This window comes from Macrobrachium nipponense, chromosome 8 (genome assembly GCF_015104395.2).
Source record: "Macrobrachium nipponense isolate FS-2020 chromosome 8, ASM1510439v2, whole genome shotgun sequence".
NCBI classification, from domain to species: domain Eukaryota; kingdom Metazoa; phylum Arthropoda; class Malacostraca; order Decapoda; family Palaemonidae; genus Macrobrachium; species Macrobrachium nipponense.
The window spans coordinates 50,226,658-50,236,085 of NC_087203.1; the positions used below are offsets into that span (position 1 = coordinate 50,226,658).

The window sequence follows — 9,428 nt, forward strand, 5'->3', positions numbered from 1 at the left end:
TTGTTTGGTCTAGTCGTCTTCAGGAGTGGACGGCCATGTTTTCTCGACATCAAGCAGACTTCAGAGAAGAAAAGGTCCTGCTACAGGTTTTGGGGAATTCCTGCTTTTCAAGTAGACTAGTATCTGCAATACGGAGTCAAGAGGACGACTGCCATTGCCGCTCTACATTTATGAAGCCACCTCTTCGAAGTGCCAAACTGATTAGCAAGTATTCGCGAATTGCCTCACTGTTTCCCCCAGTTCATGCAGTGTAAGATTCTATCTTTTTATGTAAATAGGAGATAACATTCTGCATTTACCTTTGTTAGTAAGCTTGTAAATAAACCTTTGTTGTGTTAGTGTTTCTTTTTATATTCGTATCACCAGTTTCAACTGTTGGTGTTGAAATATTTTTTTTTATTATTTCATATCGAACCTGAAGCGGACCTCTCTCAGAGGCCGTAACATTGTGTCGACCTTTAACCAGGATATTTCGACACCGTAACATTGTCTCTGAGATCTCAGAGTCCGTAACATTGTGGCAACCTTGCCTAGGCTATCAACACTTTAACAGTTTGAAACAGGGAGAATATAGAAAGAATCAGAATGAGTGAGATGGTGAAAGAGTTTACTGAGTCAGGTAAGCTACTAGGTCTAAAGGGGAATGATCTCCGTGAGTATGTGGAGAAGAAAGAAAGAGAGAAGTATGAGAGAGATGAATGAGCGGCTGAGAGAGAGGAAAGAGCGGCTGAGAGAGAAGTAATGATAATGCAGCAAGAGAAAGAGAGAGAAGCAATGAAGATGCAACAAGAGAGAGAAGTAATGAAAATGCAGCAAGAGAGAGAAATGTTAGTAATGCAGCAGGAAGAAAGAGAAAAAGTACGTATGCATGAGTTGGAAATTGCTCGGTTAAGGGAAAGTACTCGTAACAGTCGGTCAGGTGAGAACGAAAACGAAACTGATAGGTTAGGTATGAGTGCAGTGTTAAAATTAGTACCAAAGTTCGATGAGGAAAATGTTACGACATATTTCATGTGTTTTGAGAAGTTAATGGAACGAGTAGGTTCTCCTAAAGAAATGTGGACTTTATATTTGCAGTCAGTTTTGAGTGGTAGGGCACTTACTGTGTATAGTTGCATGTCTAAGGAGGAAGGTAATAATTACGATATCGTGAAAGAAACCGTTCTTAGCGCATGTAGGTTAGTACCAGAGGTGTAGCGTAAGAAATTTAGAAATTTGAGAAAGGATGAAAATATTACGTATGTAGAATACGGTAAGAAGTTAGATAGACTGTTTTTTGATTGGTTAACTTCTGCTAAGGTTGAGGATTTTGACGGTTTGAAGAACTTAGTGTTGTTAGAAAACTTCAAAGATAATGTATCCCCTGAGATTAAACTTTATATAGAGCATAGGCGAGAAGCATCTTTTGAGGGAGAAACTAGGCTAGCTGACGAATATAGTCTAACTCATAATTTGAGTGTCAGTAAGAAACGAAACGATCCTTCGTCTGGTAGAGTACAAAGCAGTAAAGGTTTCAATCCTAGTAATAGCAATGCGAGTAAAAGTGACTATTCCTGTTATACATGCGGAAAACCTGGTCATACGTCTAAGGTTTGTAAGAGTAGAATGGCATCTAGTGGCTCAGAATTAACTTGTTTCCGATGTAATGGGAAAGGGCATTTAGCGAGAAATTGTGCATTAGAAAAGAAGGACGGTAAGAAACCAGTGTCTCTAGTTAACCTTTCGTCAAGTAGGAATGATGTGACGAGAGAAACTAGGAAAATTTATGGTGAATTTCTGTCGGAAGGCGTAGTTTCCTCTCTTGGAGGAGTAGATTCGAGAGAAGTGGTCTTGCTTCAAGACACAGGGGCTGCTATCTCACTGATAAGGAGTGAGTGTGTGCCGAACAGGGCAGAAATCAATATGGAAAAGAAAGTCATGTTAGGTGGATTTCCTAACACTTGTGTTCTTTGTCCTTTGTTGAAGTTGAATTTAGAAAGTTAGTTAGTGTCAGGAGAAGTGAAACTTGCAGTTGTGGACAGTTTGCCCGTCGAAGGCGTTGACAATATTGTCGGTAACGACTTAGCTTTATCCAAGAATGGGAATCCTGTTGTGAGGAATATTCCAGTGCCTGAAATGGTAGTAACTAGGTCGCGTTTAGATACAGACATAGGCTACAATCATAATTTGTTCGTGGATTCGAACGAGTGTGAGTTCGTGGATTCGAACGTGAGTAAGTTCGTGGATTCGAACGAGTGTGATAGAGGTAGCGAGGTTGATCTTCGCATGAGTGTGGCTGAGAGACCGGACTCTATCGATGTAAACAGCGATAGCCAAACGGAAGGCGTAGCTGTCGGAAGTAACGTAGTAAATGTACCTGTATCTAGTCCTAGTTACGGTGATGAATTAGGCTCTAATGTTTTGGATAAGGATGAGTTAGTCAAATTGCAGAGAGAGGATGAGACACTAACCCGAAATTTTGAATGTGAGCTGGATAATGATTTCGATGATGTGTGTAAGGAAACTTTTTGTGAAAAGGACGAAGTTTTGTGTCGTGTTTGTCCTAAGTCAGGTAGTAAAAGGGGAATCACAGAAAAATTCGTAGTTTCTAGGAAGCTTCATGAAATAATTTTGAAGTTAGCACATGATGAGCAAGGACATTTAGGAGAAAATAAAACTTTCAAGTGTATTAGTAGGGCGTACTTTTAGCCTAAGATGAAAAAAAGGATTTTGACGTAGGAAAAATCTATTTCTGGGCGATTGGTTCGTGTCGCCCAGCGAAATAATCCTTTAATTCATTATTTCTAGGGTAAATGATCTAACAAATACCAGAGAATAAACAAAATAAAGAAAAGGTCAGTATAACTGACTCGCTCACCCACAAGGAGGGCGTCGGTATGAACACTAGGGCGAGTGAGACCACTACCACGAACTTCTTGTCAATTAGAAATTTCCTACAACAAAATCCCACAGGAAGAGAGCCGACCCACAGAACGGGGCAGCAACTACTACTACTACAACCCAAGCTTAGGTGACTGCCGCGCCTCTGGTGGCCATCCTGAAGTTAGCAATCAATCTTGAGCGAAGGGTTGGGAAGAGGTGGGATTTCGCTGGGCGACACGAACCAATCGCCCAGAAATAGATTTTTTCCTACGTCAAAATCCTTTTTCTGGCTCAGTTCGTGTCGCTGCGCAAAATTGTACCAGAGAATTAGCACAGATTGAAATAAAGAAGGTCTCAATAAAACTTAAAAATTCAACTTATACTATAATTGAAAGAAAATATATATACAATTGTTCGTACAATCTGGATAAAGAGCAATACTTAAGAGTAACTTATAGTTAATATATATATATATACAAAGGCTTACATCAGTTATATGTTGAATTGAAATAAACATATGTGTGACAATCATAGTTCAAAACACATTAAATAATTATTAATAAACCATTAGCAATAATTGTAATAAATGGTGTGTGAACAAACTTAAGCTAAAGACACACCAAATAAGTTTCACAAATATTAATAAACAATACCATAACCATTGTTAATGGGGTATGGTGGCACCCTAGCATAAAATAAGGGACCACATCCTAAAGATCAGTATGTACAATCAATTGTGGGTGACCCTAGCAAAAAAATAAGGGACACCCACTAAACCATCACAAGAGCAGCTAAGACTCAAGGACAAACGTAGATGAACATGGTAGGCTAGACAAACTGTTGGCTGAGATAGGTAGTAGGAGATCTGGATCTTCAACTAAACTACTGTGCAGAGTCAGGGAAACTATGTTACCCGCTGCAACTGCTGAAAATTTTGGAGATTCCAAAGACTTTAAGTAGTGCGCTTAAATACTGTCGGTCGATTTCCATCCAGTATACTTTTTTAAATTATCAAAATTCATGTGTTGAAAGTAATTGATTGGAGGTGGCTACTGCCCTGACATCGTGAACCTTGAATGGAGTTCAGGGTTAGCTTGCTTAATAAAGTATAGGATCTGTTTGCCTGATACCTTTAATTGATAAAGTACCCCCTTTTTCTCTCTAAAGAGAGGACCCGAAGAGGATGAGGATGTCCTGGACAGAAAGGCTCGTAAGGTCGTTACTGGACAAAGAGAAAGATCTTGAGGAAGGGGTATAACCTTCCAAGGTCCCACCTCAACAAAGGATCCTCATTTTTTTGCTAAAAAGCTGCGATCCGGAGAAAGCAGAACTTCTCCTGAAGGAAGAAATTCTACGTGATTCGCATCCGGATAACGCCGACAGTTCTGAAATTCTAGCTCCTGAAGCCAAGCTTAATAAAATAATGTTTTTCTTAAGAGCATTATAAATGAACATGTATTATTTGTATCTGAAGCCAGTTTTAGAACATCATTTAAAAACCATGACACTGAAGTAGGCCTTACTGAAGGTCTAAGTCTAGCACAAGCCTTGGGAATAGACGAAAAGTAAGAATCTGTTAAGTCTATGTTAAAACCCAGTTGAAAAATCTTCTTCAAGGCTGACTTGTTTGTCGTAATAGTACTAGCTGCTAACCCTTTTTCAAATAAGGATCTGAAAAAGGATATAGCTGAATTGATTGTCCATGATTTTAATGTCTACTTCTCTCAGGAAGGATGCCAAACTTTTTAACTGCAGCATCATACTGCCTTAAAGTTGAATCTCTTTTATCCGATTCCAGGAAAAGAATATTTCGTGGATCGATATTTGCATCTCTCTTGGCCGCAAACTTCATGAAGTCCATAAGTTAGGGTTTTGAGAATTCCTGAGGAAGCGAACACAGTCTTCATTTGTACTGACTGGGAGAGCCTGGGATTGGGAATTCGAAGAGGACGAAGACCCAATTCCAGAATCAAGGTACCAGTTGCTCTTCGGCCAGTCCGGGGCTACTAGAGCTACTTGACCCTTGAACGTCCTGAGTTTGTTCAGTACTTTCAGGAGAAGATTTCACCGGAGGAAAGACATAAATCTTCTCCCAGTTGTTCCAATCTATGGACAGGGCGTCCGTGCATAGGCCAGAGGGTCCAAGTTGGGAGCCACATAACAGGGAAGTTTGTGGTTCGTTTGAGATGCAAACAGATCTACTTGCAGTCCTGGTACCTTCCGGAGAATCCATTGGAACGAACTGTTGTCCAGTGACCATTCCGATTCCAGAGGAACTGAAAAAAAAACAGGATAGAGCATCTGCTATGACGTTTCTCACTCCGGCCAGATGGGTGGAGGAGAGGTGCCAACTGAACTTGTCTGCCAGGGAAAAGATGGCTACCATGACATGATTCAGGTGTCTTGACTTGGAGCTCCCCTGTTTATACAATGGACTACCACTGCGCTGTCCAGAACTAACTTGATGTGAGAGTTCTTTGGCGGACGTAACCTCTTCAGAGTCAGGAACACTGCCATTGCTTCCAAATACATTTTATTGTAAGCTGGCGGAACTGAGGTGACCATGTTCCCTGAACTTTCTTGAACTGGAAGATCCTCCCCAGCCGCTTAATGAAGCGTCTTGTGTGGATAGTGATTCCCGGAGGGGGAAACTGAAGGGGTACTGACCTATGGACAGGTTCTTTAACTTTGTCCAAGGGCGCAGACGATTTCCAGTAGAATCTGTGGTATTGATGATACTTGTCCCTGGATCTGACATTTGTCGTGAGCGCCAGATCCTGGTTAAGTCTTTCAGTTTGGCTTTCATCAAGATGTTTGTCACTGAGGCAAATTGGAGGAACCCAGGATTCTTTCCTGGTTTCTCCTTGAAGCATATTTGTACTTTAGAAATTGTTTCACTGACTTCGCTATTTTTTCTTTCCTCTTGGCTGATGGAATCGACAGTATGGGAGGATAGATTCCATTGAATGCCCAGCCATTGAAAGTTGGACTCCGGAGTGAGTCTTGACCTTGTCCTGTTTATCTGGAACCCAGATATTCCATGAATTGAATGACTTTCATTGTGGCGTTCGCAACATTCCTCGACTGTTTGGAGCCCAAATCAACCAATCGTTGAGGTACGCTACTACCATTATCCCTTGAGACCTCAGTTGTTGAACGACTACTTCCGCTAATTTCGTGAACACTCTGGGTGCTACATTCAGACCGAAAGGAACTAGCTTGAAGGAGAATGCCTGATCTCCTAGTCTGAAGCCCAGGTAAGGGCGAAAGTGTCTTGCAATAGGGATATGATAGTATGCGTCTGTAAGATCGATAGAGGTGGTGACGGCCCCACGGGGAAGTAAGGCCGCACCTGCGAGATGGTCAGCATTTTGAACTTGTCGCAGCGATGCCAAGTTTAAGCGGGACAAGTCTAAGATTACCCTTCTGTTTTTTAATGAGGCCTTTCTTTGGTACGCTGAACAAGCGACCCTGAAAATATGACATTGTTATGATACAATAAAGTTTCATACATACTACCTGGCAGATATATACATAGCTATCGACTCCGTCGTCCCCGACAGAAATTCGAATTTCGCGGCACACGCTACAGGTAGTCAGGTGATCTACCTGCCTGCCGCTGGGTGGCAGGACTAGGAACTATCCCCGTTTTCTAATCAGATTCTCTCTTCCACCTGTCTCCTGCGGGGAGGCTGGGTGGGGTCTTCAATTGTATATATCTGCCAGGTAAGTATGTATGAAACTTTATTGTATCATAACAATGTCATTTTCATACATTCACTTACCTGTCAGATATATACATAGCTGATTGACACCCTTTGGTGGAGGGCAAGAGACGCTAATTACTGACTAGACAGGTAAACAACATATGTTGTAGGTATTTATAGACCTTAGTTCCTCTGTGTTTCTAGACGAAGGGTTGACTTCCTAGCTATTGCATAGGAGTCTGCTTCGTCTCAAGAGCCTTAGCAAGATAGTGATCTGTGGCCAAGAGTTCTTGTGGGTACTACCGATGGGGTCTTATCCACTTACTCTCGAGCCTAATTGGCATTTGTCAATGGGTGCTAATCCGCTTATATGACAACATGCCTATGCCTATTGGCATAACTAAGGAGCGCAACACCGATCCCGATCACCTGTTCCTAACATGAGGGGTTCGCGCTAAAATTGAAAGAGAGTTATCCCCAAACTCCTTTCAAACCTCCAACAAAAAACATTGAGTTAAAATAAATTCAACTTATTAATAAAGGATCAGTGTCGGCTCCTTATCCCAGCAACGTATCCGCTGATACGTATAAACCAAGAGAGAAGAATCTCTCGTAAGTTAACTTGAAGTCCTTCGTGTAATGATCAGTCAACACATAGTTGCATCTCTCATATGTTAAAGCTAATATGTCTTCCTGACATATTGTTACGAAAAGAATAAGAATTTGCAAAAGCTCGCACTTCAAGAGCTTTTTAAATTCTCAGCTGTTTGAAGGTATCATCAAGTCACTTATGAAGTGCTTTAGAGATCACCATTGTTTCAAAGAAGACTAGGACTTCTTTGAACTGGATCTCATCTGGATGAAGCCTAGCGCCTGGCTTGCGCCTGGCTGGCGCGAGGAGTTACTGTTTAGAATACCCCTGGTGCCTGACAGTCGTAATAAAACTCTTCGATACTCCTGCCGTCTGGAAGGCGCATCTCGCTCCAAATACTCTGGCTGGGCCTGTTAGGAGTATTAAGCTCAGAATACTCCTGGCGCCTGGCAGGAGTTATCGCGCTCGAATACTCTTGGCGCCTGGGAGGAGTATCGCGATCGGAATACTCCTCGTTCTCGGAATACTCCTGACGCCTGGCAGGAGTATCGCTCTCCGAATACTCCTGGCGCCTGGGAGGAGTATCGTGCTCGGAATACTCCTGGCGCCTGGTTACTCCTGGCGCCTGGTAGGAGTATCGCTCTCCGAATACTCCTGGCGCCTGGGAGGAGTATCGTTCTCGGAATACTCCTGACGCCTGGCAGGAGTATCGCTCTCCGAATACTCCTGGCGCCTGGGAGGAGTATCGTGCTCGGAATACTCCTGGCGCCTGGTTACTCCTGGCGCCTGGTAGGAGTATCACGTTCCGAATACCCCTGGCGCCTGGGAGGAGTATCGTGCTCATCGGAATACTCCTGGTGCTTGGCCCCGGAGTATCGCGTTCCGAAATACTCCTGGCGCCTATTAGGAGTATTAAGCTCAGAATAACTCCTGGCTCTTGGTAGGCACATCACGCTTCGAATACCCCTGGCGCTGGTAGGAGTAAAAAGTCTAGAATACTCCGTGGCTCCTGGGAGAGTATCGAGTCAGAGTACTCAAGGCGCCTGGGAGGAGTACCTCTTCCCGAATACTCCTACCTATGGAAGGCGCATCTAGTTCCGAATACTCCTGTGGCATGGTAGGAGTATCGCTCATGGAATGCGCCTTTCGAATGGCAAGTATATTGCGCTCAGCGGGCGCTATACTCCTATCAGAAGTTCTCTCTTCTCCGTTTGGCTCTTGTTGCTTGTGAATTGAAGATCTTGGCTTAGCACGATCTACAGTAAAGTCAGGCTCTTTGCGCCTACTTGGCGCCTGGCTCCTAGTTGGCGCCAGACGCTTGGCAGGAGTTACTTTCCTTTCCCACGTTCTCGCCTGTCTAGCGCATCGCTCCCCCAGAGATGGCCGCTTGTGCGACAACTCCCCTGTAGGGTTCGTCGCGCCCGACAGGAGATCGGTATTTGGATCTCTTAATCGGAAGTCTGTCATCCTTTTTAGAGTCGGCTTCTTTAGACAGTACTCCTACCAAATACGCTAATTGCTCCTGCACATTCATCAAAATTTAGTCAGCTCCATCCAGTAGACCATAGGAAATCTCCAAAGTCCCAAGAGACAAGTCTTCCTCCGAGGAGGATCCTTATTGCCTACTTCCGTTGCTAACGAGTTCTCTCCTACATGTTGATGAGTGTTCTCGTCGCAGAAGTTTCCCTATCCTTGCCCGAAGGAAGGGAAGGAGCTTGGAATTTTTTAAAGAGATTCTAAGCTGAAATGGGTTGATTTCTAGTTCTTGAATGTATCTCTCTGAACCTTTTGGGAAGTAGTTTGAGCCCTTCTGGCGTTCCAAAGACTCTGTCAGTAAACGTTAAAACCTTTTCTTCTGTAGATGACCATGTCACTACATTACCCGGACAACGAAACGTATCTGAAAGCGTTGATCCAGGAATAAAAGGCTTTAGTTCTCATTGCATACTATGCTGGCCAGAACCCATTGCCGAGTCGTCATAGAATTTGATTCCAGTATTCTAAAGCCCAAATTTTACTTGTCCTTTTGATCATTTAGGACCAGAGAAACTTTAATTAGGAGCAGTTCCATCTTGTCGAACACGGAATCTGAGGCCCAAATTAGGATCCCATTCTAAGTATAAGATCTCTTACTCTTATCGTATAGAGGTATTGTATAAGATCCCGAGATCATTAATTTTCTACTATCTCTAATATTCTTTGTCTAGACAGAGTATCTCTTTCAATGTCTTCATTGATAGCATAAATTACCAAGGTGATTCTTCCCT

At 42.9% G+C, this 9,428-nt stretch overlaps 1 pseudogene; it reads left to right on the plus strand.

Annotated features, from left to right (window-relative positions):
* Positions 1 to 2,265: 2,265 nt before the first annotated feature.
* Positions 2,266 to 9,428, plus strand: part of LOC135223093 (dnaJ homolog subfamily C member 11-like) — an 86,839-nt pseudogene continuing 79,676 nt past the window's right edge.